Source organism: Portunus trituberculatus, chromosome 48 (assembly GCF_017591435.1).
Source record: "Portunus trituberculatus isolate SZX2019 chromosome 48, ASM1759143v1, whole genome shotgun sequence".
NCBI classification, from domain to species: Eukaryota; Metazoa; Arthropoda; class Malacostraca; order Decapoda; family Portunidae; genus Portunus; species Portunus trituberculatus.
Window position 1 is genome coordinate 3498425 of NC_059302.1, and position 12500 is coordinate 3510924.

General features: G+C 42.7%; 1 non-coding gene across 1 annotated transcript; it reads left to right on the forward strand.

Moving 5' to 3' along the window:
* The first annotated feature begins 4374 nt into the window (after positions 1-4374).
* On the forward strand, positions 4375-4448 carry Trnaa-cgc. The gene has a single exon. It is a non-coding gene; the product is annotated as a tRNA-Ala (tRNA).
* The last annotated feature ends 8052 nt before the right edge of the window (positions 4449-12500 follow it).

Below are 12500 nucleotides of genomic sequence, written 5' to 3' on the forward strand. Positions count from 1 at the left end.
TCCCAAGCCTCTCCCACCCAACGTACCCACAATCCCCTCACCCGGTCCTCCAACACACCCCCACCTCCCCACCCACCCTTCCCAACCCGTCTCTCTGCTCTTAATGCTACGCCCACTCAGAGATTCTCAACGCCCTTCTCTGTTTTATCCTCCCCATTCCCCGTCCTCATGTGGCCACGCCCATCTCGGTGCCTCCGCCCACCCCGCCCACTTTTCAACGTACCCCGCTAGGATGGCAAATAATTATCCATAAAAGAGCAATCACATCCAGAGCTTCTCTCGTTTTGCTGGCAGTACGTGCGCTGTTATGTGAGTAATAGATTATATACGTGCACGCCCCCCAAGCTCTCTCTCTCTCTCTCTCTCTCTCTCTCTCTCTCTCTCTCTCTCTCTCTCTCTCTCTCTCTCTCTCTCTCTCTCTCTCTCTCGCCGGATTAAATGGTCAGTGAGGCGAAAGATTTAAAGTTCAAGAAGTTTATTCTATCTTCTCTTTTTATTGGTGTGTGTGTGTGTGTGTGTGTGTGTGTGTGTGTGTGTGTGTGTGTGTAGGTAAGGAGGACTCCTGTGTTCTCCTTGCACACACACACACACACACACACACACACACACACACACACACACACACACACACACACACACACACACACACACACACACATTAGGAAAGAGTAAAGAGAGGAAGGGAAACAAGCAGGCAGATGAGGAAGGAAGATGAAGCAAGGTCTCCACCACCGAGGGAAATCACACTCATATATACTTTTTTTTCCGACGTGTCAGTTTCCCCCTCCACCTCGCGTCAACAGGGATGGCGGTGGGACTGCGTGTGCGACCCAGGCCACCTGACGGCTCGACACACCTGCCATGCCGCTCACCGTCAGACAGGCCCGATACGCCCCCTTCCCTCCTTCCCAGCTTCCCTACCCCCTCAGGATCTTGCATAGCGGCAGGGGTTATCCCACATCCGGCACGGTCACTTGTCTGGAGAACCTTCGGCCGGGTTGACGTGGCAGGGAGGATTTCACGTCTCAGGAAGGATTGGAGCTGGCCACACAAGGAAGGGAGTGGCTGTACAAAATAAAGGACACGTTTGTCTTAGCTATACAGAGTCAACATGGCATCGCAGAGGAGACTCCCACTATAAACAGAGATGAGAGATGCACCAAATGGTCAAGAAATCAATCACAGAGCCGAGAATTCCACCACAGAGCCGAGAATTTCACCACAGAGCCGAAAATTCCACCACAGAGCCGAGAATTCCACCACAGAGCCGAATGTTCCACCACAGAGCCGAGAATTCCACCACAGACGAACGTTCCACCACAGAGCCAAGAATGCCACCACAGAACCAAGAATTCCACCACAGAGCAGAACGTTCCACCACAGAGCGAAGAATTTCACCACAGAGCCGAACGTTCCACCACAGAGCCGAGAATTCCACCACACAATCGACAAATCCACTTCCGAGATGAGCAGAGTCGAGTGTTCCATCATAGAGCTGAACGTTTCCCTAGAGAGCCGAGAGTTCCATCATAAAGCCGGGGCAGCATTGAGGCGAGAGAGAGGAAGAGAAGAAGAGAGCGGCCGGTGACCCTGTGAAGCCGAGAGGACACGAGGACTAATACCGGCCAACAGGGATAGTCAAAAGCTAATTAAGTCAATTACCCTATAGAGGTACAAAGACTGGAAGGCCATTAGCCGCCCGACATGGCAACACAAAGAGAGGAGAATTACGGAACTAATGGATCACTGAAGGATGGACTGGACTGCTGACCTTCACTACACGCTCTTTGTGTTTTTTTTTTCTCTCTTACTTTTTTTTTTGTCCTTTGTAGGGTCCTGTTCTTTTTCCTCTTCTTTTTTTTTTATTTGTCGTAGCATTTCTTTTTTTTTCTTTCTCGCTTTTCTCATCACTGTTCCTAGTTCTTATTCGGTTTCTTAAGTTTTTTTTTTTTTATTATTTCCTTTTATAAAGTCATGTCGTTTTCAATTTTCTTATTTATCATAGGATTTTTTTTTTTTTTCTATATATTTCCTTTTATTATTATAACTGAAAACTTAATTCGTGTTCGGTTGATTTCCTACTCTTTCCTTCTTTACTTCATCGCTGCTCGGAATATTAGCAGTCTTTATAACTTTAGCAGCCAATACAGATGTAGTTAGAGTGTGACATGGCCAGAATCAATTGAGGAGACCAGTACAGACCCTCAGGACCGGTGTGGGGAAGGCCGAGGCAATTAAGGCTTGACAGGACCGATTTAGATTTGTCAAGGGTGAACAAAAGATGGATGGAACTGCGATGGATGACTCCCGCTCCAGTAATAATGTATTAATACCATTCACGTCGAGGTTTCATGGTTGATGTCAACGTGTCTGTGTCAGTGACAGGAGCCGCGTGGGTGTGATGGGAGATTTGCACGGTTAGCAGGGAATTTATAATGATATCACGACTTTTCATAACCGTAACTGCCATGAAATTTACAAGACTGAATTGCACCTGTCAAAAAACAACAACAACGTTAGTAAGAGATGAGAGAATGTGTGCTCACTATCCAATTAGCAAGGCCGCGACAGATCTGGCAGGCACGCTATACATGCATGTGTACGAGCATGCTGTGTGTACGAGTGAGACGCTGCATGTTGGGTAAGGCTGCTCTGTGGCCGGCAAAGACACAGTACACTTGACAAGGCTACTGTATGGCTTGCAGAAACACAACATTCAGAGGCACAGCACGAGAGAAGGGGACGGTGCTGGCTGGCTGGACTACAGCAGGCTGGGAAAGGTCCTCTTCAGTATGCTGCTCCTCTTGCTGCTGCTGCTGCTGGTGCTACTACTGCTGCTGCTCCTCCTCCTCCTCCTCCTACTGCTGCTACTGCTGCTGCTCCTCCTCCTCCTCCTCCTCCTCCTCCTCCTCCTCCTGCTGCTGCTGCTGCTGCTTCTCCTCTTCCTACTGCTGCTCGCTTTTGAGTAATAACATTCTCCAAATTCCAGACCACCACACGCTCCACTTCACAGCCCAAACTTCCTTCTGTCCTAAAATTATTTTGTTAACAGCCCCTTCTTTCTCCCCTCCTTCACCCTCCCGCCCTTCAACTTCCCTTCCTTCACCGTCCTCGCCCCGTTTTCCGCCACCATCCACTCCATTTCCCTCCTCCCCTTTCCTCCTGCTCCTGCTCCTCCTCCTCCTCCTCCTCCTCCTCCTCCTCCTCCCGTATTCCTTTTATATTCCTCCCGTGTTTCGTCGATTCCTTCCCAAATTTTCGGTAGCCGCTCGCCGCCCCTCATTTTATCCCTAACTTATTTGCGTTGCATCTGGGCCGCTGGAGCCAAATTCCCGGCAGGCACGTGGATCGTTCGCTCTCTCAATACATCGTACGGATTAATATTTGTTGCACGATTCCCGCCGCTGAAATAATACCAGTAATCTCCATGAAATTACGACCCACTCGGACCGTTGCTTCTCTCCCTAGGGCACGTCAGGTGTGGAAGAGTGAAGGGGGGGGGGGTCACAGGACACTCACCAGCCGGCCCCTCAATCAGCGTAATCCTTCCCTGACTCGGCCACTCACGATGCTTAATCCTTCTGGCTCAGTCATGAAGGCGACACAATACTTATAAAGAATGCATGCCTCTCAAACAGCATAATTCCCTGCCTGTTCTGAGTCTTTCCCTTCCTCACTCTCTCTCTCTCTCTCTCCCTCTCTGCCACTCTACCTCCCTCCCTCCCTCTCTCCCTCCCTCCCTCTCTCCGACTCTGACTCAGCACCCTCCCCAAACAGCATAATTAATCTAACGCGCTTGAGTTTCCACTTTGACCGGATTGCTGGGTTGGTCTCTTATAGGGCGCGAGTTGTGTAAGGTTGTGTGGAAAGCCACGTGAATAATGAGCACGTATGTGTGTGTGTGTGTGTGTGTGTGTGTGTGTGTGTGTGTGTGTGTGTGTGTGTGTGTGTGTGGTGAACGGGGGTAGGTTGTCTGTCTCGTTGTTCAATGGACACACACACACACACACACACACACACACACACACACACACACACACACACACACACACACACACACACACACACACACACACACACACACACACACACACACACACACACACACACACACACACACACACACACACACACACACACACACCACACCCACCCACCCACCCACCCACACACACACACACACACACACACACACACACACACACACACACACACACACACACACACACACAGTTGTAACTAGGAATAATCTGGAAGGGCGTTACACAAAATAACCTTCAGTGCTTTCTGGATAGTGGGGAAGCTTGAGAGAGGCAGACAAACAAAAGGACACACAGACAGACAGACAGACAGACAAACAGACAGAAAGAAAGACGCCCGGTAGCTCAGTGGTTAGAGCGCTGGCTTCGCAAGCCAGAGGACCGGGGTTCGATTCCCCGGCCGGGTGGAGATATTTGGGTGTGTCTCCTTTCACGTGTAGCCCCTGTTCACCTAGCAATGAGTAGGTACGGAATGTAAATCGAGGAGTTGTGACCTTGTTGTCCCGGTGTGTGGTGTGTGCCTGGTCTCAGGCCTATCCGAAGATCGGAAATAATGAGTTGTGAGCTCGTTCCGTAGGGTAACGTCTGGCTGTCTCGTCAGAGATTGCAGCAGATCAAACAGTGAAACACACACACACACACACACACACACACACACACACACACACACAGACGAGATCAGAATTGGCCTTTGTTTATTCATGGAGTGTTTATCGTCCTTCCCTTGATGCGATGAAAGGTTTAAAAAATCGTATTGGCTCCTAACAGACACTGAACTGACCTTTTTAATACGTAATGATTTTGTGTCCAATATGACTTTTAGGCGTATCTGTTTGTGTGTGTGTGTGTGTGTGTGTGTGTGTGTGTGTGTGTGTGTGTGTGTGTGTGTGTGTGTGTGTGTGTGTGTGTGTGTTTTAACAGGTTTATTTTACACTTGGTAACTTCAATGTATAGTTTATTCATCATTATTACAAATATTTAGCAGTTTTTATTAATATTTAACATCTAATTTGCTGGGTTTTTTTTAGTATAGTAGCAAGAGCGGCTTTAGTGTGAGAAAATTTTGATAATTATCTCTTAAAGCAGTTCTTGTTATGGAAGATACAAAGATTAGTCAGAGATGTACAGTACAGTTTACTATTAACCTCTTCAGCACTGGGACGCATTTTTACTATAAGTTTTGGGTATGATTAGACGATTTTATCCACATTAGGAAGGGTGTATGGAAGTCAGAAGATTAATACACAGAGTCTTCACTATTCTAATCCCCACAAAAGTTTCTGAAGCTGTATAAAATCACTAAATAGTAAGAAGAATATAAAAACACTGAAGGGGTTAAAGAGAATGAGAGTGAAGATGTTTGCTGTTTCCTGCACTGATAGGGCGAACAGAATGGGATCAGAGTAAGAGCAGTCTTGTGTTAAGTGTGTGCGGGAGAGAGGCATACAGTCACAAGTCCGGAAGTGCAGAATCTATGGAAGTAACTGCAGAATATAGTAAGAGATGCGTGATTGGGGCGGTGAGTGAGAGAAACTACAAGATATCCTGTCTCATCCTTTTTACGACGACCAGAAAGAATATTGTGACTAAATCCTTGTGTGTACTTCAGTCTTTGGTCTCATGCAGTTTTTTAAACAGTAGTATATGAAAAGAAATGTGAATGAAAATAATACAATACAAGTAAAGCAAGTATCTTCATTATTAATATTGTCTATGCTAGGATTTTGTTTTCTTTCTTGTGATGCCAAGTATATTGTATTAATGGTACAGCTAATGACTGACTGAGATGAGAAGGAGTTTATGTTCGTCGTTTATCTCTTCCATCGTATCAGAATTAAGAGTTAATTAAATGTAACCCTCTATGATTAAATGTAACCCTCTATGATAACTGCCATTCTTTTATCAAGGTCATTCAGTCACGCTGTTGTGAAATTTTGATCCTGATCTTCCATGAACATTGCTTTCTGCTAACTAAACATTTTGATACATTTCTGCAGATTCATTTTCTTACATTCTTGTACACATTGGCCATTATATAAGCATGTCTCTTGTCCTTTATGGTTCCAGTTTGTCAATTTCTTCCATTATATCTAGGAAATAAATATTGATGCTCAAAACTGTCTCCGAAGTTAATTGGAAGTCAGTTATTGAATTCCGTTATATCGAAGGTCCGTTGTGTTCACGTATGCACTCTCATTCTCCATAATTATCCATTAACAATGTTTATGATTATACAAGAAGACACAAATTTTAGTCATTCACTTCGATTTGCCATTGAATCATCATTTTTTTCGCTTCAAGACCGTTTTTTTAAAGATCATTCATTCTGACAGTAAAACCAAATATTTATATACACTTTGTCAGGTAAAGTTATATATATTCAACAATTCAGTTCGATTTGAAATTCTAGTTGTTCGCTTCGATTATCCAATCTCGCCGTCAGAACAATCTAAAGTTATTGATTATGACAACAGCGAAACAAAGGATGCGAGGCAGTGGTGGGGGTGGCGGCTGCTGGTCAGAGTAGAGTGCATGTTGAGGAGGCGGCGGCGAGATGCTCATTTGACAACCAGAGGCGGAGATAGAGATACTTCCTTGACACGTCCAGCACAAGTTATAATGGACGTGAGGAGGGGAGCGAGGGAGGGGAGGCCTTATGTTGTCTTGTGTTGTGCTGTGATGTTTTGTTTACCGGGTACAGTGTGTGTGTGTATGTGTGTGTGTGTGTGTGTGTGTGTGTGTGTGTGTGTGTGTGTGATGGGTGGCTGGTTGGGTGTATATAAGTATCATTTATTATAGACATCATGTAAGTTCTTATATACATTCAGATAAGTAACTTAGGTATGGTCTGTCGAGTCGGAGCTTTGCAGACAGGTTGAATTAACAAATTATGGCAAATTATATCTCGGAGGAACATCGTTTATTTCCAAATTGACGTTTTCATATACGGCAGCAACCTCAAATATGTAAAGATTATTCATGTCTATATGCACATTGTCATACTGTTTTTACTCAGACATACAGGAATTATTTATACAACGTGCTACACTGTCTTTAAATTTAAATGGCTTGATTCTAAAAATTGAACCACTCCTCCTTGTGTGAGATTTTTTTTTCTAATTCAGAGATTGGTCTTTGCCATGTGTTTATTATTTTTCTTGTTTTCAGTATTAAATGTATATAAATTTGCGTAATGACAATTTTCTATCTTTTCCAGTTAAACATGAAAGAAAAAAAAAAAAGTCAAACGCAACGACATGACGAAGGCAGAAAAATATGATAGAATAATGATAATGTTTTAATGTCATAGTGGTATCTCTCTCTCTCTCTCTCTCTCTCTCTCTCTCTCTCTCTCTCTCTCTCTCTCTCTCTCTCTCTCTCTCTCTCTCTCTCTCTCTCTCTCTCTCTCTCTCTCTCTCTCTCTCTCTCTCCCACCCTTTATTGGAGTTCCGTTCCTGGAAAAAAATCTCAGTGAGAAAAAAGAAAGCTGAGTAAAAGTGACACAACCTAATCGAACACACACACACACACACACACACACACACACACACACACACACACACACACACACACACACACACACACACACACACACACACACACACACACACACACACACACACACACACACACACACACACGAAAAGGTCCTTATGTCTTTCAAAGTTAAATTCCTTAAGTTCTTTATCACTTAGGTACTCTCTCTCTCTCTCTCTCTCTCTCTCTCTCTCTCTCTCTCTCTCTCTCTCTCTCTCTGGAAAATATGGATAACTTAAACTCTTCCTTCCCTTCTTTTCCTCCTTTCTTGCCCTTCAACCTTTCCCCTTCTATCCTCCCCAACAAGCCATCCCTTCTTCCCTCTTTCTCCCTCCCTCTCTCCCTCCCTCCCTCCCTCCCTCCCTCCCTCCTCTCTCCTCCCTCCAACCCTTCTTCTTCATAAGTAATCGCACAGCTGCAGGAGTTGGATTACATTATCATCCCAGAAGGCTTAAAGAGATGGAAGAAACAGAAAGGAGGGTAAGTGAGAGAGAGAGAGAGAGAGAGAGAGAGAGAGAGAGAGAGAGAGAGAGAGAGAGAGAGAGAGAGAGAGAGCAAAGATGACATTACTACTTACCTTTTCTTGATTGTTCCTTTCTTTCATTTCTTATTCGCTTTTATTTTATTTTTAATGATTTTTTTTCTTCGTTTTTTTATTCTTTGTCTTCACAGTTAATGTTCTTCCCATTTATCTGTTCACTTGACATCATTCTTGCTTTACTTTCCCCTCTTCTTTTATTCTCCCCATTTGTTCTACTCTCTCTCTCTCTCTCTCTCTCTCTCTCTCTCTCTCTCTCTCTCTCTCTCTCTCTCTCTCTCTCTCTCTCTCTCTCTCTCTCTCTCTCTCCTCTCCCTCAGTTTATTGCCGTCCCACTCGAAGTCAACCCTCCTTCCTCCCTTCCTTTTCTCTCTCTCTCTCTCTCTCTCTCTCTCTCTCTCTCTCTCTCTCTCTCTCTCTCTCTCTCTCTCTCTCTCTCTCTCTCTCTCTCTCTCTCTCTCTCTTTCCTCCCCTCCCCGTTTATCTCACCCTTCCCCCATCCAGAACCCTTCCTCTTCTCTTCCCCCTCTCTCTCCTCTCGGCTTCCGTCCCTCCCTCTCCCTCTCACTTTCCCTCTCTCTCTTTCTCTCTCACCCCATGGTAAACTTCATCCCTCGCTGCCTTCGTGTCCGGCCACTCACTGTAAGCTCCACGTAACTTTCACTTGCGATAGTCTTTTGTTTTCCCTACGTCGCTTCGTACAAGGGAAACAAAGACGCTAAATGGTTAATGGAAACGTCGAGTGGAGTTGACATTCTTTATTTGTTTACATGGAGCGATGGGGGACAGTGGGGTGGATAGGTGGAGTAGTGGTATGGGTAGTGGCAGCGGTATATGTTATTTTTTCAACCCCTTCAGTACCATGACGCTTTTTCATATTTATTTCGCTTACTATTTGGTGATTTTATACAGCTTCAGAAACTTATGTGGGGATTAGAATAGTGAAGACTCCATAGACTCGATCTTAACTAAATAAAATCGTCCAGTCATACCCAAAACTCATGGTAGAAAATGCGTCTCAGTACTGAAGGGGAAAAAGAGGGGTTGTCTTTGTTTACATAGAGAAGTGGGTACTGTGGATAGGGGCTGGGTAGTCGTAAGGGATGCAGGGTGTGTATGGGTGTGTGTTAAGTTAATGTATGTATTTATTTATTCATTTATTTATTTATTTATATAGGAGTGGGGAGGAAAAGAGAGGAGTGTTGTTTGGGTTTACCTATAAAGATGGATACTGTGGATATGGGGTGGGTAGTTGTGGGGGATGGAAGGTAAGGGTGTATGGGTGAAAGGGAGTTGTTTTTATTTACCTGTAGGGATGGGTACTGTGGATATGGTGTGGGTTGTGATAGAAGTAAAGACTACAATTCCAGTGGGTCTTTTTTTTTGTAGTATTAATTTTTCTGCCCTTGGTAGTTCTCCCTCTTACAGAAAAAAGGGGGTGTATGGGTGTGTGTTAAGTTGTTATTATTATTATTTTTTTTTCGAGGATGGGGCAGGAAAAGAGGAGAGGGGGGGGGTTGGTTTACATGGAGGATTGGTACTGTGGGTAGGGTGAGTTGGGTAGTGGTAGGAGTAGTGGTAGGTGTGTAGGGGCGCAGGATTAGTGGTAAGGATGTAGGGTGTGTGTGTGTGGGTAGGATAGGTAGTGGTAGGAGTAGTGGTATGGCTGTAGGGAGTAGGAGTAGTGGTAGGGATGTAGGGTGTGTGTGTGTGTGTGTGTGTGTGTGTGTGTGTGTGTGTGTGTGTGTGTGTGTGTGAAGTTGTGTTTTTTTTTTTTTTTGTGGGTGTGGAGGAAAAGACAAGTTTTTCTTTTTTTCGGGGGGTTGTTTGCTGGGTTTTTTTTGGGGGGGGGGTGTTGTTGGCTGGTTTTGTTATTCATGTGTTTTTTATGTTTTTTTTTCTAATTGTGTTTTTTCTTTGTATTTTTTTCTTATGTTTGATATGTTTTATTTGTTTATCTATTTTTTTTTATTTTAGAGGTGTTCGCATATTTTCCATTTGATTATGAAGGTAGTTTAGAGCATTTTTCCTTGTTTTTATTTGTGTGTGAGTGGTATTCTTTTTGTTGTTGTTGTTGTTGTTGTAGTTGTTGTTGTTTTTATTGTTCTTTTTCTTATTCTTCTTCGTCTTCTTCTTCTTCATCATCATCATCTTGTTCTTCTTGTTCTTCCTTCTTCTTCATCTTCATCTTCATTTTCATCTTTTTCTTCTTCTTCTTCTTCTTCTTATTATTATTATTATTATTATTATTATTATTATTATTATTATTATTATTATTATTATTATTATTATTATTATTATTATTATTATTATTATTATTATTATTATTATTATTATTATTATTATTATTATTATTATTATTATTATTATTATTATTATTATTATTATTATTATTATTACTACTACTACTACTACTACTACTACTACTACTACTACTACTACTACTACTACTACTACTACTACTACTACTATCATCATTTTATATTCGAGTGGTGATGTGGCTTGTAAATGTAACGAAGCATTTCTCCTTTGCAGCATTTATTCCTCCCTAATCGGTGGTATTAATCTGATAGTGTTAATGTATTTACAAGTACATTTGTGCTCTTTAATGACTAGATGTACGCAGGTGACGTGTCATGAAAGTGTAAAGAAGTGCTTAATTTTTCAGGAGCTTAGCGTGAAAATTTAATAGCAGTTGACTTTTAGGAATTAAAAAAAAGTGTAAGAATTAAAACTTGCATGCTGTTCCTGCGATATAAACCCTCCCAAAGGAATTTAATTGTAGTTGTTATATTGGACTCAAATGCGTAAAAGTTTAATTCGAGAAACAACAAGTCATTCTTTCAACTGTTCCAATAAAATATATTGTCAGTAATGTGTTATTTTTGTTTTAATTATCGATGATTTATTCTTCTTCATGTTATAGAAGAACACAACACTGATCTTCTTTATATATATTTTTTTTGAGGTGCGGTGAGTGAATGGCTGTCATTATGGTGGTGGTTGGTGGTTGTGGTGGTGCTGGACGTCTTGGTGGCAGAGATGGTGGTGAGGCAATTGTGTGCGTTGGTTTGAGTGGTGATAGTTGACGGTAAGATGGTGTGTGCTTGTCTAAATGGTAATTGCACGGTAGAAGGCGCTTTGGTCTCCGTATCAACAAGAATAACACTAACAACTAATAAATAATTGAGAGTTTTGGGGAAGCATTTGGTGTTGAATTGGTGTGAAGACCGCTGGTTACTTTTGCAGCACTGTCATGGCGCTGATACGAGTACATACACTGCGTTCGTTATTCCCTTTCGTGTTATGATAAAGCACTGCACTCGTGTAAAACTCCCCTCCAAATCTGTATGTGAATGATTAACCCCTTGAGTACCATGACCCGTTTCCATATTCATTCTGGATACTATTTGGTGATTTTACAAAGCTTCAGAAATTTATGTGGGGGATTAAAATAGCGAAGACTCTGGCCATTAATCTTCTGACCTCCATAGACCCTTCCTAATGTAAGTAAAATCGTTCAATCATGCTCAAAACTCATGGTAAAAATGCGTCCTAGTACTAACGAGGTTAATAGAAGTAACATATGACCATAAACATTCTTGAATGCACTGAATCTTATAGGCTCGTATTCCTAAACATTTCTGTGCTTTACTTCCACTATTTCAAGAGGATTTATTTAAATTTACACGAGATTTTTATGCTGTTTTTACGGTTCTAGAGGCAGATTGACAAGATTTCTACATTATACTGGAGAAGAACTCTTGAAAAGCTCTCCAATCACCTCTTTGGCCTTTTAAAATAATCGTGGTAAGAGAGCAAAGCGTTTGTGAATGCGGAGCTTACATCTTCCATTCCTGAGTGCACCTCTGGAGACTCGTGAGATGATGGGGTGAAGAGATGAGTATAGTGTTCTGGAGAGTTGTAAAGGTATAAGTGATGGTGATGGTGCGCTGATTGAGAACGAAATAGTGAGGCGATGAGGTGAAGGTGGGTGTTAGGATTTGAATGTACAGAATTATCAGTCCTTTTTAATTTTTAATGGTGGCAGCATTTTTTTTTATACATATACCCGTGAGAGCGGATGTTGACCTCAGCATAGTCTCTCCTCTTGGAAGTGCATGTAAAAATAAAGAAAAAAAAAAAAGAATGTGAACTTATAGGTACTTTTCACTAACATCAGCCCCACTCTCACGGATATATGCGTAGAAGCAAAGGACATAATTATATACAACTCATACACTCTAACATGGTGATGATAGCGATGACGGCGGAGAATCAACACCCTGACACACCAACCAACCAACCAACCAACCACTGACGCGAACCTTGAATCTTGCAGCGAGCTTTAATACCGGCCAGTCACTTCAGCTCAAATCACGCCA